This window comes from Saccopteryx leptura, chromosome 3 (genome assembly GCF_036850995.1).
Source record: "Saccopteryx leptura isolate mSacLep1 chromosome 3, mSacLep1_pri_phased_curated, whole genome shotgun sequence".
Taxonomy (NCBI): domain Eukaryota; kingdom Metazoa; phylum Chordata; class Mammalia; order Chiroptera; family Emballonuridae; genus Saccopteryx; species Saccopteryx leptura.
Window position 1 is genome coordinate 330,615,514 of NC_089505.1, and position 15,477 is coordinate 330,630,990.

Here is a 15,477-nt window from a genome sequence, read left to right on the forward strand (position 1 = left end):
CTCCTCCAAAGGTATCAGCAAGTCCCCTTGCCTCTAGCTGCATGTGTGATTCAAACCCACCTACTTCCCTCCAGCACTCATCCTAGTTGAAGCCAACCTTCTGGTGTCTCTCCAGACTGCCAATCACCACCTCCTAAATGGTCTTCCTGATCCTACTCTTGTAAAGTGAGATAATGCAAGCAACCTACTTGGAAGACATTTGGAACAAAGCTCTTAATGTCACCTATTCTGCAAATATTTATTGAGTACCTATTATATGCATCAGGTATAGTGCTAAGTGCAGGGAAGATAACTGTACAGGAAGCCCTCCCATGGCAAGTGTAACAACTGGTATGATACAGACAGATGCTGTGGAAGAAGTACTAGGTGTCCCTCAGATCTACGCGGGTAGAGGTCAAGGAAGGAAGAGATCCTTCAATAAATGACTTTAACTTTGAGCAGTTGAGCAGATCAAGAATGGAGAAAGGGAGAGAAGAAACCTTGTGGAAATCTGCAATTGAGTTAGAATGAGACACCTTCAGCGTGGCTCAGAATTCAGATGATAGTCACCAGAGCAGGCTGCAGGTGGGGGGAGTCAGAGGTTAAGGGGAGGGAGAAGTCAAGGATGATGCAGGCTTGTGGCCTGGCCAACTGGGAGAATGGTGAGACCATAATGGAACAGGAATACTGCAGAAGGTACAGGCTGAGCATTTTGGACATACGGAATTTGGTAAATCTCCAAGTATGCACCTGGCGATGTTTAGTAGGCACTGAACATAAGGCTTTGGCGTTCAAGAGCATGGTCTCTGCTGGAGGCACAGCCTTTGAGCTGTCACACAAGGGATGACAGAAACCGTGAGAGTGAATGAGAACATGATGAAAAGCACCTCACTAAATAACGTTTCCTGTTCTCATGAGCATGAGCCTGGAACCCGTAACTTCAGACTTTTGACATTTCACTTTCAAAACAAGCATCTTCAGCTGTAAATGTAGTTAGAATTTGTAGCTGACGAGACTCCTGGCTCAATTATTTACATGCAAATTGGACTGTCACAGTTGTTTAGCATGTTATTCCGACTGTGTAGTACTACAAATATGTCTTCAAATCAGTGACATTTGTAATACTTTTGTGGTCACAATCCATCACATATTAAAAATGGGTAAACAGGAAGTTTCACTTGCATAACCAGTCTTCCTGAAACCCTTATGGAAGGCAACATGGCCAAATCATGACGGCTGGAACTCCAGTATGAGAATTCAAATTCAGCTTTATGTTCCGTGAAATAGAAGTTACAAGTGCACTCTGCGGTTTGCTTCACCCACTGTGGTGTGACACATATCCCAAAAGATGAACTATCACAATGTTAGATGTAAATAAAGTTTTTGAATATATAAGCTAGAAGGGAAAAAGGAGTTTCAAAGTTTTCGACCCATTTCTCTTAAATTATGGAGGCAGATATTGGCCCCAAGTATATTTCAGTGTCTGCTGAACCACTTGAGAGACTAAGCCCAGTTCCCCAGAGCTGGCCCTGCACCAGATAGGAAGCTGGAGGTACAGGGGTGTGTGTGCGGTGAAGGGGAGAGGACAACCTCACAAGGGAACCCTTGCTCATCCTGAATGAGTACCTGGTGCCCCAACTGTGTGCCACGTGGGGCCCAGGCCAGTTAAGTGGCAGCTACAGGTAGGAAACATGGTTTGGGCCCCTGCAAACTGCCCCTATGGCTACAGCTCCAAACCCACGTGATGAAAGCCAGCTCATCCTGGAATGTACACAGTTCTGTCACAGGAATGGTGTCTTCCAGAGAAGCTTCCCATGAGGCAGTACAAGTAATCCTTCTTTTAGTTTCCTGCAGCAGAGGTTGCCTCCAAATGTCCCTTGCCTCCTACATAGGCAGTCAACCCTGTGTGTGTAGTGTTCTGGAGCCCAGCCAGGCAGGAGAAGAGCTCACTCATCTCTCCAGAGTCAGTGCTGGTATTTACGTGACACAGCTGTTGAAGCCCAGTGGGAAAGACACAGAGTGGAGTCTTGCCTATCCTCCCTGTGACCGAGGGACTTTTCCTACCCAGTCCCTGCTCCTCCTGACCTTGGCTCCCACCAAGGAACAGACTCTCCGCCAAGCTGGTTGTATGTGGAGCTAAAGGGCGAAGCACACAGGCTTCACTCCTCATCACATGTGACTTTTTGATACTCACAACTTTAGGGCCATGATAAAAGTGAAAATTCCTAGGCGGACAAATTTACAAATAAGGCTCGGACTTCAATAAAGAGGTGGAGGCAAAGAGGCCTAGAGGGTAGTTCTAATTTTCTTCAGAGCACCTGCAAGCTTTCAGCCTTAACCAACCTCAGCTGAGCAGTCGGGGGGTGGGGGGCAAAGTGTCTGCCTGAGCATCGGCATCTCAAGAAGGCAGCTTTGTCCCTGTAATCCTGGCTCAAAATAACTCCCTTTAAAAAATGTCTTTTTCATTATAAAATGAAATTACATTATAGAAAGTTTAGAAAATAGCTATTATTCCATGTCTTGTTGCAACCGTTGTTAGAGTATTTATTGTATCAATATCTTTTCCTCTAGCTTTTTCTTTTACATGTTTTCCTCATTAGTTGTAGTCTAGTGAATACACAACTTTGTATCCTGCTTTGTTACTTATTCATCAATGTTTTCCATGTTATTACATGAGGAGAAATTCTCTATGAGCAAGAAAGGTGGCTGAGTTGATACTGAAAGAGCAACATAGTTTGAGAACTTAGAAAATGAGATGCTAGTCTGGAAGAGTTTATTAGCTTCTCACTTTTGAGATAACACTTAAGAGGCAGCATGGGTCTGGAGTTAGCCTGATGTGTTTGAAATCTTGGCTCTGTTAGGTGCATCTTCTGTAAACTTAGGATATTTAGTAACTCCTTGGTGCCTCAGTTTTCTCACCCCTAAAATGGTGATGGTGGTGCAAATGTGAGGATTAAGTGTGTATCACCTAAAACAGTGCCTGACACATAGCAGGAATCTGGTAAATATAAACCACAAATTCATTTCCAGCCAGTTTTTGACTGTGAAGTAATTTAGTAGTATCTTTGGGTCTGGGTGTCTTTATCTAGAAAATGTCTATATAATAATTAGAGCTACAATTTACTGAATGCTTACTGTATGTGACAGGGACTTGAAGTACTTATTTGTCCCATTATACTAATAAGAAAACTGAGGCTCAGGAATTAAGTAACTTGCTCAAAAGTGACAGAGCTGCTCAGAGGTGGAGCTGGCATTGGAGCGTAAGTCTGGTTCCAAGTGCATTGCTTTTCCTTGCACATGAGCTCCCGGCTCCTTCCAGCCTCAACCCTGGCTCCACGAACTTCAAAGAACAGCACTTTTCAGTTGGTTTTGGCTGCCAGTAGGCGGCTCCAAAAACAACATTAAAAAAAAAAAAAAATTACACAACTTTGATGATCTAACTTCTGTATGTACAGTTGTGGCTTCTTAACAGTTTCAAAACACCAGGTGGCTAAACTAACACATCTTCATTGAAAAGCAGCCCCCAGATTATCTTTCTTTTCATTCCTCGTCCCCTCACTAGTATAGAAAAATAAACACGCTGCTTTAAGTAATTTAAAATTGATTTTAAACTGCAGAAAAACCAAGCAAAAAATTGTCTTTGCTTGTTCCCCACTTTGACACTTATTCATCTAGCTACAACCAGGTTATTCTACCAGGGACCCACCAGTGTTGGCCCTAAAGCTGAATGACAGTGAACAAAGACAGCAATAAGTGGTCATACACGGCCTGTTAACCTTGAATTTTTAAAGAAGGGCCATTCCCAAGAAAAATAGGAGTGAGCACTCACAGAAAAGAACAAAAGGATGAAAAAAACAAGAAATCTTGGACATAGAAATTAGTAAGATCTTCGTTCCAGGCAGGGGCCTTTGAAAATTATGCTGCCAATTCAGAATTATAATAAATTCTGAATTTATTATTCAAAATTAAAATAAAAAACTTCCCAAATGCTTTCCACATCTGCAATAAAAAACGTATTTCAATTACCAAGCAAGTGATGTCAGGATCTTGGAGTACCTCATTGTGACTTCTGTTCAATGACCACTCCCTGGCACGGGTCACTGTCCCCCTTTTCCCAAAACTACTTTGTATTCAGAAAATGTTTACTTTTAGCAATGTATGCCCAAATCCTTGGAAGTTACAGATGAGAAGAGGCTCTTCCTTAATCTACTCTAAATTGGAATTAACATAGATGATAATGAGCAGACATAACGGGGAAATACACTGAAAACGTGGATCCCTCATTTAGAATTCATCTCCATCTTTGAAAGAGAAAACACCATGTCCTCTTAACTGGCTGTGTGGCCTTGTGTCATTTACTCAATCTCTCTGTGCCTCGGGTTTCCTATTCATAAAATAAGGCAAAGCAATCAACATCCTATATGGCACATCATAAACCCTCAACCAGGGATTAAAATGATTAGGATTTTAACTATGATGGGCAGATAAAGCGCTCTTTCCACAGGTGCAACCTCAAACAGAGATGTGTAAGATCCACCAGGGTCAGGAACACCCCACAGATAGGAGGGCACTTAGGCGGCGGCAGCCGGGTTCCGGGAGCCGAGAGCCTCGGTGCTACCGATGCGACCCTGGGCCAGCAGTGCTAGCGGATGGGGCGGGGGGCGCGCGCCGCGCCCCCGGAGCCCCGAGGCGGACACTCCCAGCCCAACGGCCGAGGGCAGAGGAGAGGGGAGTGAGGAGGAGGAGGTCCCGCTGCGGCCAAGAAAGCAGGGCACGCTCGGGGGAGGAGGCAGAAACCGAACACCCAGCCGCCGCCCCGCACCGGGGCTCGGCTCGGCCCGGTCCCGCGGAGCCGCCTCCGCCCGCACCCGGGGCCGCGCGGCCCGGCGGCGGAGCGCCCAGGAAGCGGGAAGTCGGGGAGCGCACGGGCGGCGGCCCCGGGACAGGGCGCGCGGGTCGGGGCAGCGCCGCCGGGGCGGCCGGGACGAGCGGACGCGGCCCCGGCCCCGCCTGCACTTACGTGGGCCCGACCTGCAGCGCGGACCGCGGCGGAGCAGCAGCGCCTCGCTCCGCGGGGACCGGCGGGCGCGGGGCCGGGCTGCTGAGGTAGCTGCGGCTCCGGAACGGCGGGCGCGGGGCCGGGCGGGCCCTCCTGTCGCTGCGCTGCTGGCCGCCGTCCGACCGCCTCGCTCCTTTTGTTGTTGTGGAGCGCTCGGAACAGCTGATCGGCCGCTCCGCCCGCCCGCGGCCCCGCCCCGGGCCGCGCCAGCCCCGGCCCCGCCAATCGGCGGCGCGGGGTCCCCGGGGCCGCCCTGCGAGAGGTTGTCACTAACGCACATGACCTGGCGCCGAGCCGGGCGACACTCTCAAGTTAGAAACTAGCCCCGGCAACAAAAGCTGGGCGCCGGTAGGGGACTAGAGGCGCGAGCGGAACGGACGGAGAATGGGGTCGTGGTGGGGCTGGCACTGGGGCAACTCCGAGACGGGGGAGAAGGGGCCAGGGATACAGAAATAGGAACCCGAAGGAGTGTGAGGAAGAACGCGAGGGGCGAGAGGAAGACACCTCCCTCCCCCGCACCCCAGCTACTCCTTTGGCCTAGGGTTTGTGGCACAAAGAGACTCAAAACATTTTTTCTTTTGGCTGTGAGAGGAAAATTAAGGGCATTGAGAGTGATGGAGCCTAAAGAGCCCAAGAGGCCCATTCAGGCCAATATAGGGTAGAACCCCAGACGCGGCACTGTCTGGCAGGCCCACTTCTTGGCCTTCTTGGAAAGAAAATTTGGGCTCCAGATATAGGGGATGCCACTCAACTTACTTTTAAAGGTAGAGAGCCAGACCCCACCTTGCTGTGGTAACTGACACTAGATGCTGACTAAAGTTGGCCCATGGGCTCGGGATTTGGTCTATGGAAGAGCGAAGAACAGGCCCTCAGAAGATGCCTGAAGTCCAAGAGGACAGAAGCTGGAGGGCTGTCTCCTCCAGCAAAGGACAAGAACCCTGGAAAGAAACCCTGAAGAAAGAAGAATTAGGAGAGCTGCTTCTTCCCCAGGCTGTGCATCGAAGCTCTCCAGTGACCCAGAGAGGTTATGACCTCTATTCTATTATACCGCAAACTGTGGGCATTCACACAGGGCCTGCCTGCTCACCTGATTATTTATAGTGAGAAGAAAATGAGACAGTGGGCTTGAAAATGCTTTCCAAACCAAAGCTCTGTATGTGTACAGATGGATTAGCTGTGTCTGGCAAAAGCAAGGAAGTCATGTTGATGCATATCAGCTCTGGTGTAGATCCTGTTTGGACTAAGATGCAATTCTCTGATCTAGGGTGGAATTTACAGCAACCCTCAATAGGTATAGCATATATTACAGTATCTGAAATACTCTCACATTCTAATGCTCAAAAGAATTCTGTGTTCAGTCTCTTTTCAACAATACTAGAAATTCTAACAATACTGACTTTAATGTAAATCAAACTGTAGGGGATTATCTGACACCCAGGAATAATAACCAGAATATGGTAGCTATTTGACTTTTTCTCAGGAGGTAGACTAAGCCTGTAACGTGGGGACTGATACTCTCACAGAATTGAGCATGCTTTGCATTTTAGGTTTTGGCAAATCAGGCTCATCCAGGTATTTTCTCTCAATTGTCATTGCTATGTTTGGGGTCTTATAATCTCTTGTTTCTTAGGAATACATGAAGAGACCATCTTTCCATTCAGAACCAAGGCAAGATGATAATTATAAGGGTCTAATTTTAAAAAGTCAAATCTATATCTTTTCCAACTTGATAAATTTTATCACCATTAAAGGAAAAACGTAAAAGCACACAACACCTTGTTATGACTGAGAAAACAATGTGAGGTAGACAATGTTTCCAAAAATGGTTACAACAATATCTCCTTCATCATGAAGTGGAATCTATTTTTTCCTCCCCCTTGAATCTTAGCTGGCTCTGTGACTGATCTGACCAAAAGAATGTGGTAGAAATAATGTTCTAGGACTTTTAAGATCAGGCATTAAGAATGTCTGACCACTGCTTTTCACTCTAGGAAAAGCCAACTGCCATATAAGAAGAAACCACCATGTTGTGGGGAAGCCCAAGCTAGCTACATGGAAAGGCCACATGGAAAGAGCAAGATGCTTAGCCAATCCCTAGATATTTAGCCCATTCCAGCTGAGGCACCAGATTAATGAGTGAAAAAGCCCATCAGGAAGTGCCAACCCTAGCATGGAACAGAGATGAAGCATCCTTATTAAGTAAGACCTGCCAAAATTGCAGAATTGTGAGCAAATAAATGATTGTTGCTATAAGGCACTATTGGGTTGGTTTTAAAAGTAGTAATAGATAACTAAAACACAAAGCTAAAACAACAGAAAGGCCCATAGCACAAAGTGGAGTTCTGGGGATAAAAACATTTTATCTTATCTCAGGTGTCATTTGCTTTCTGTTTATTCTTTTGCTGATTTATCATTTCCCCACCTGGTGCATGTTTATCACAATGGTATATGAAGGTGGTGGGTTTATGGGAGAAATCTGCCCCTATGAGGGAGAAGTATTTTATCACTGATGTTAGTTGTGTGAGGTTGGTTGGCAATGGGGGAAGGTAACGTGAGGAACCAGGCCCCGGGAACTTTGGCTGGAACCACTCACACCCATGCCCACCAAAAAGAAACGGCCCAGAGCCCTTTGAAAAAGAACAACCGTCTGTCAGCCAATGAAATTTCACCACGTCATATCAACCCGACCACCCACCGATGCTATAAATTACCCCAAAACAGAGGAGGGGGGGTGACTTCTCTGGCCTGTTTCATGGACCAGATAAGCTCATCTGGGATATGCTCTACTAAATAAAGCTTTTGCTGTTCTTCACTTGGTGGCTATGCCCTTCTTTCTTCCTCTGTGGGAAAAATACCTTACATTTGGTGCCAAAACCCGGGAGGAGTTTGAAGCCCATTGAGGATGCTCTTCTCCCCTTCCCTTCCGAGGAAGAACCAGGACCTCCGACTTTCCACCCACTTTGGCACATGATGCGGTAAGTCCCCTGCCTCCAGCCTCCCCTCAGTTCTTTCCCCGGAGACTCCCTATCCGTAATCGCAGCTGTGTCAGGGACCTCTTTTCCGTTCTGAGTGCGTGTGCCCGTGGAGACGTCCTGAACACACCCACTCTACTATCCGGTGACCAGAGGTTGAGTTGCAGGATGCCAATTCTCATCTCTGATCACTCCAAGGGCTGAGAGTGGCCATAAAGGCACAAGAATCTAAACCTGACTCAAAAACACTCCTGGAATGCCTTATATGGAATCTCTTCCTCCCTAAAGAAGAAGAAACTGATCTTTTCCGATGTGGCCGGGTCACTATACCCACTGGATAATTGAACAAGGTAGCCTCCTGAAGGGACTTTCTATTTTAACACCCTCACCAATTTAACTATTGCCAAAGAACTGGGAAATGATTGGAGATCCCTTACATTCAGGGACACGGGGGCTACCTTCTCTGTTTTGCCATAACATTCTGGACCTCTAGTTCCCTCACAGGTCTCGGTTATGGGAGTGGATGGGACCCTTTCTTTTCCCCTTTGCACGCCTGACATGCAGTTTAGACAGAATCCCCTTTTTCACTCTCCTTCAGATTCTTTCTTTCCTCAATCTAATAGGCTTATTTCGACACTGGATTCCCAATTTTTCTCTCTTAGCCAAACCCCCCTCCTCTTGCCACCTACCTCCCCTTTCTGTCTTTACTCCGCCATCTTCTCAGGGAACACGCGGACCGGACCCTTCCTCCCATAGCGGGTCCAGATGAAGCAGACCCAGAGGTCCCCCTCCAGCCAAGAGACAGGGCTCTTCTGAGGGAGCTCCAGCCTGGCTCCCTACTGCCCAGGTTGCCGGGACCCCCATAGGGTAATATTGACTGCTCCCACTGCAGCCAAACTCCTAGGGCAAACACCTTGGTACCATGTCTCTCGCCTCAAGCTTGCCCCCATGCAGGACCGCTGGCAGTCGGAACCACTGGGCCCTACCTGTCTCTGGGTTACTAAAAGGTTGGGCCCTGCAGATCCTCCTGTTGCTCCTTTCCCTCCACCAGAAACCTGCAACCAGGGTGAGTTTAAGTAGGGAGCATTGCTGTTCAATGAGACTGGCCTGATGGAAGAAAATATCAATGTCCTCAACAAGAGAAACTATGCAAGGATCTCTCCTCCTACAACCCGCTTAACTCCTGACGGCAGCCACCCATCCTCACCTGGGCTGCCCCTATCCTAGGTCCTCTTCTAGTTATCAGCATATTACTCATATTTGCTCCACTTTTTAAGATTTTTACAGGGCCATTTCTGCGAAGTTTCTTGAGTCATGGTCAACCAGATGCTCCTGCACCCATATATGCGACTCCCCTCAGAGCTACCACCTTCCAACCTGCCTTCCCCATGAAAGCAGCCAGATGAATAGCAGCGCCCCTATCTAACATAAAAGGTTGGAATATGAGATTGGTTGGCAATGGGGGAAGGTCATGTGAGGAACCAGGCCCAGGAACTTTGGCTGGAAGCGCCCACACCCATGGCCACCAAAAAGAAATGGCCTGGAGTCCTTTGATAAAGAGCGACTGTCTGTCAGCCAATGAAATTTCGCCACGTCATATCAACCCAACCACCCTACTGATGCTATAAATTACCCCCAACCAGGGGAGGCGGGGTGACTTCTCTGGCCCATCTCATGGACCAGAGAATCTCGTCCGGATGCACTCTACTAAATAAAGTTTTTGCTGTTCCACACTTGGTGGCTACGCCCTTCTTTCTTCCTCGGTGGGAAAATATCTTGCAAGTTGGACCTGTTTGAGCATGAATATTAAAAAACAAACAGAACAATGACAAAAAAACCCTTTTAGTTAGTTTTAAAATTCTCTCCCTACACACACACACACACACACACACACACACACACACACACACACACACTTTCTGCTTATCGCTTGCGCCTGGGGTTGGTCATTCCCGCTGCATCCCTTCTTGTTCTGCCGCTGCTTTACATACGCACACAGAGGCCGATTAAGGTCAGCTGAGGACCCAGGTGCGGAAGAAAATATTTGGCCTTTTTAAAAAAAGAAAGAGGTAAAAGAGAAATACATGTTAACTATATTTTTAAATAAATAAAAAATATGTACTATTGCCTGACCAGGCGGTGGCGCAGTGGGTAGAGTGTTGGACTGGGATGCGGCGGACCCAGGTTCAAGACCCGAGGTCGCCAGCTTGAGCGCGGGCTCATCTGGTTTGAGCAAGGCTCACCTCAAGCAAGGGGTTACTCGGTCTGCTGAAGGCCCACGGTCAAGGCACATATGAGAGAGCAATCAATGAACAACTAAGGTGTCGCAACGAAAAACTGATGATTGATGCTTCTCATCTCTCTCCGTTCCTGCCTGTCTGTCCCTATCTGTCTCTCTCTCTGTCACTGTAAAAATAAATAAATTAAGAAAAACCCAAACCATAGCTAAAAAATATGTACTATTAATGTTAAAATTGCACATATAAAACCAAACATGGTTAGTCATTAGAAAAAAGTATAAAGTTGGGGTTTTGCGGGGCCCTTCAGAAGTCGGGGTCTCTGTACACACATGCAGGGAGACTCAGGAGTGATGTAATCTTCACAACAGAGAGCTGTCCGAACATAACCAAACTGTGAAATCACACAGTTGTAAACCAGCCTCTCATCTGTTGGTTGACAAAGAAACAGCTAGGTTCCTTGCGTGGGAAGACCCAGTGAATCCAACCATCCTTTATCGAAAGAGAATTTTCAGTGGGCAGCTATAGTACTCACTTCCAGGCTAACCAACCCCCTGCTGTAGAGGTGACCCTTTCCCCATCTGTCAGAATCCTCCTGTTTTCCATGAAGCTAAATATATTTCCTTACCTACCCCAACAAAAGGGATTCAACCTCAAGTTTTTTATTCTGAAGGACCAAGTGGGACCATATTTATGCCAACGCCCAGAAACAATACAGTTAATGCCTTTGCCTCTTGATTACAAAGACAAGCTGTGGCCATTGCACTGATGGTTGCATCAAGGATGCTAAAGATTGTTGTTTTCTTCCAAGCTGCAGATGGGGAATCCCATAGGATGCCTACTTGGGGTAACCTTGGATCAACAAACAGGTCATTCAGTCCATACTAAGGAGAACCCAAAAGTGAAGTTCACTCAGGTTATTTTGAATCTACCCAATAAATACAGCTTTCTGAGCATCTACCATCCAGGCAGCATGCTGTCAAGAGTCTGTAAATGACATAATAGTTTCTTTTTAAATAGCATTTTAGAAGAATAATCACTTGGAATTCCAGTGAAACCTATTGTCCTAAGAAAGGGAGGAAAGGGTCTTTCTTTGTCTCTGGAAAGCCTAGAAGCAAGAGGTTTTGTGAAGGCTTGGTGAGCTCCACTTTCTGAAATAAGGGCTGCCAGTTACCATCTCTGAAAGAAGTAAAAAATGATACCAGGGCCAAAAGTATAATAGCTTTGGAAGATCTTGGAACCTTTGTAGTCCCACATACTAGTTTTTTTTTTTATTATAATTTTATTTTTTTAATGGGGTGACATCAATAAATCAGGATACATATATTCAAAGATAACATGTCCAGGTTATCTTGTCGTTCAATTATGTTGCATACCCATCACCCAAAGTCAGATTGTCCTCTGTCACCTTCTATCTAGTTTTCTTTGTGCCCTTTCCCCTCCCCCTCCCCTTTCCCTTTCCCTCTCCCCCCTCCCCCCGTAACCACCACACTCTTATCAATGTCTCCCACATACTAGTTTTTGTTGTTGTTGTTTTTTAAACTGTGTCTACACGGTAATTAGAAATAAAATCCTAAAAATGAAAATGATCTGTGCGCTGGCTGAGGCAACAGAAAGGAGAAAGAAGGTGGGACCACCCATGTAGCAGCCAGTGGGTGGGGTCAAAAGATTCAAGAGCTGTGATAGAGCATGCTGGATTGTGAGTCATCCATGAATTCCCCAGACCTAGAGTGCTTTCTCCAGTTTCAGTAAAGTCCTGACTTTAAAGGCTGTTCAATTTCTAGGTGAATGCACTATAAGTATCCAATTATTTAAAATTATATTAAAACCTATGCTTACAGCAGAACAGAAAAGCAAGTCACCCCTAAATGGCTGTGGCCTAGTATGTGACATAGGACGTGCCTCCATATGCCAGCCCAGCCCCAGGGAGACATGAAGCTTGAAGAAACCCACTGCGTGAGGCAGGCTGCTCCAGCTCTGGGGAAGTTGCAGCATTATCTCAAGTGTGTGAGCAAAGGTCTTTTGTAGCTCCCGCTGCCAAAGCTACCTCTTCATTCACATGGCTACTGCTGGGTCACTGCCCAGCAGTCTGCAGGTGCCAGAAGCAGCCCAGGTGGGGTCTGAAACCATGAATCACTCTATTATAGTCACTGCTTGAGTAGAGCGTGTCTTTCTGCCATTCTGAAAAGGATGACGCTGACAATATGATTGCTACTTACGTAAGCTACACAATGCCTAAATAGTCTGCCTGTTCAAGGAAAACTTGTTTATTGAGTTATTCTTTTTGCTGAAATTAACCACTTTAAATATCCATTACATTTTGCAAGATTAATTTGTGTTCTTAAATGTCTAGGTTTTTCATGGCTTTGGCAAAGCCAGACCTAAGCATATTGATAATCTGAGGCAGGAAGTTTTTGATTTCTATTCTTTTAGGGCTTCTTCTCCTGCTTTACTCCTCTTTAGTAGAAGTAGTCCTTACTTTCCCTTTGTAGATCAGACAAAGGGAGGATATGAAGAGCATAACCTTGTAAAGGTTGAACATTTTCCACCCATTCATTCAGGCCCACTGTGTTCAAACATCCATTCATTCATTAAATAATTATTTAATGAGCACTGACGCTAACCTGGGCACTAGAGATACAGTAGTGAACAAAAGAAAGTCTCAGCCCTCAGGAAACTTCTATCTAATGGAGGAGATACAATAAGCAAATAAACATATAATGTAATAAGTGCTGTGAAGAAAAACAAAGCTGGGTAAATGGTTAGAGAGAGGCTAGTGAGGAGGTAGGATGGTCAGGAAATCTTCTCTGAGGAGGTGATGCTTGTGCAGCAAGAATGGAAGGGCGCCTGACCAGGCGGTGGCGCAGTGGATAGAGTGTCAGACTGGGATGCGGAGGACCCAGGTACGAGACCCCGAGGTCGCCAGCTTGAGCGCGGGCTCATCCGTTTGAGCAAAGCTTACCAGCTTGGACCCAAGGTCGCTGGCTTGAACAACAGGTTGCTTGGTCTGCTGAGGGCCTGCGGTCAAGGCACATATGAGAAAGCAATCAGTGAACAACTAAGGTGTCACAACGAAAAACTGATAATTGATGCTTCTCATCTTTCTCTGTTCCTGTCTGTCTGTCCCTGTTTATCCCTCTCTCTGACTCTCTCTCTGTTTCGGTAAAAAAGAAAAAAGAATGGAAGGGCATGAGGGAAAAGGCAGCCCAGTCAGCCAGAAGAGCCAGTGCAAATAATAGAGGCTGCAGAGTTCTTGTGCTCTAGGTTTAGCACTGTTCTCATGCTAAACAGTGTCACTGAGAATTTGGTGTGATCTGGCATCTGATGGTTACCTGAGTAGATCAATAGTTCTACAGGTTGAAAAAGACTGGCCACTGAATTTTGAATTCCTTTGCATTCTTTTGGGTTTTACAACACTTCTAGAAAAGCACATAGGTTCCTGAGAACTAATTTGTCATGTTTATCATTGTATCATGGAACTAAATTTCAGAGCCCTAAGAACAGGGCTCATAGATAGGGCCTCAGGTATTAAACTGTGTTGCACGATGGGAAGGCAAAACCACTTTGGATTATGTGCTATCTGGTAAGGAAGGAACAGGCTCTCACTGACTCCTGTTTTATAACAGGGCAATCACTTACCTCCTGAGTGCCTCAGTTTCCTCAACTGTACAGTAGGGAAAGTAATACCAACTCAGACAGACAATAACAGCAGCAAAGTGCCTGGAAAATGTAGGTGTTCCATAAATGTTTGTTCTCACCAGCACATAGATCTTTTTCTAAGGATTTTATTTCTAATCACCTTGTGGAAATAAGATTAAAAAAACAAAAAACAAAAAACAAGCCCTAGAGCTTAAAAGCTTTAATAGCTTCTGAGAACTTGAGCCCCCCAAACACAGTAAGGTTAAGAGTAAAATATTTTTTTAAATTATTTATTTATTCGTTTTTAGAGAGGAGAGAGAGAGAGACAGAGAGGGAGAGAAGGGGGGGGGGGAGGAGCAGGAAGCATCAACTCCCATATGTGCCTTGACCAGGCAAGCCCAGGGTTTCGAACCGGTGACCTCAGCATTTCCAGGTCGAAACTTTATCCACTGCACCACCACAGGTCAGGCAAGAGTAAAATATTTTCATCTTTAATAAGTCTTTAAGCAAGAATCACAGAGGTGGTCTAGACCCATCTTTGAATTTGTCCTTAGCTCTTCTGCATTTTGTATTATTTAAATGTTTAAAGCCAGAGTTTGGAAAATAAGCTCTTCACTGGCACACACGGATATACCTGAGTTATTGCACCCGCTAAAACACAAGTGCAGTTGGAATCAATGAATCTTGAATATAAACTCTTGGAAGTTGTATCATTCATGATTAAGAATAGCATTTAAAGTGAAAAGCAGCTGAATCTAATGGTTAAGAGCACAAATTCTGGAGTCAGACCTTAGTACAAGCTATGTAACCTTGGGTTTGACCTCTGAGCCTCAGCTTCTTCAGCTGTAAAATGAGGATGATGAGAATGCCTCATTAGGTTGTTCTCAGGATTAAACAAGATCATGCAGATAGAGCACATAATATAATACTTGGGCCCTTTGAAATCAGGCCCCCACCAGACATCAAATCTGCCAGTGCCTTGATCTTGGACTTTTAAGCCTCCAGAACTTTTGCCTGTGTTCACCTACTGGAGAACTAAGAACTGTGGTCTGGATGGCCTAGGCAATTGTAATGTAGGAGGTTGAGGCCGGGCAGGTTCACTCTAGATTTGGTTAGACCAAAGAACATATACAGAGCCAAAGGGCAGTGGGGGCTTCCCATTTATTCAGCCTCACAGTGCCATGCTAGTGGACAGGCAGGGGAAATCACTTCTTGAGAAACCATGCAGGGGGCAAGTGCCCGCAGCCTGTTATGGGCTGCCTAAACAAAAGTGGCTTTTGGCCAATTACCGTGTCTTTGATTACATAAGGTGTTTACATTAAGGCAGTGCACAAGGTCCTGTGTCCTTGCTTATAGCAGGCATTATGGCTATGCAGCTGAAGACAAGTGAGCAAGCCTAACTGCAGCCATTTCCTTCACAGAGCTTAAGTTACACCAGTGTCTTTCTGTTTATTAAACTCATTGTGCTAATTCCTGAGTCTTCAGAGAGATCCAAGATGGTGGCAGTGGAGGCGGAAGCTATACTCACCTCCTCCAAGGACCAAACTGGAATTACAACCAAATTATAAAACAATCATCTTAAATGACTTTC

At 45.9% G+C, this 15,477-nt stretch overlaps 1 protein-coding gene across 2 annotated transcripts in view; it reads right to left on the bottom strand.

The window, feature by feature from the left end:
• Positions 1-15,477, bottom strand: part of TP53INP1 (tumor protein p53 inducible nuclear protein 1) — a 124,517-nt gene that overhangs the window by 15,685 nt on the left and 93,355 nt on the right. The window contains exon 1 of one of the 2 annotated variants that reach the window (XM_066379172.1): positions 5,000-5,178. The exons of the other annotated variant lie outside the window; for it this stretch is intronic. The gene's annotated coding sequence lies outside the window, so the exon portion shown is untranslated. Of the gene's footprint in view, positions 1-4,999; positions 5,179-15,477 lie in introns of those variants that run through there. 2 annotated transcript variants of the gene reach the window in all.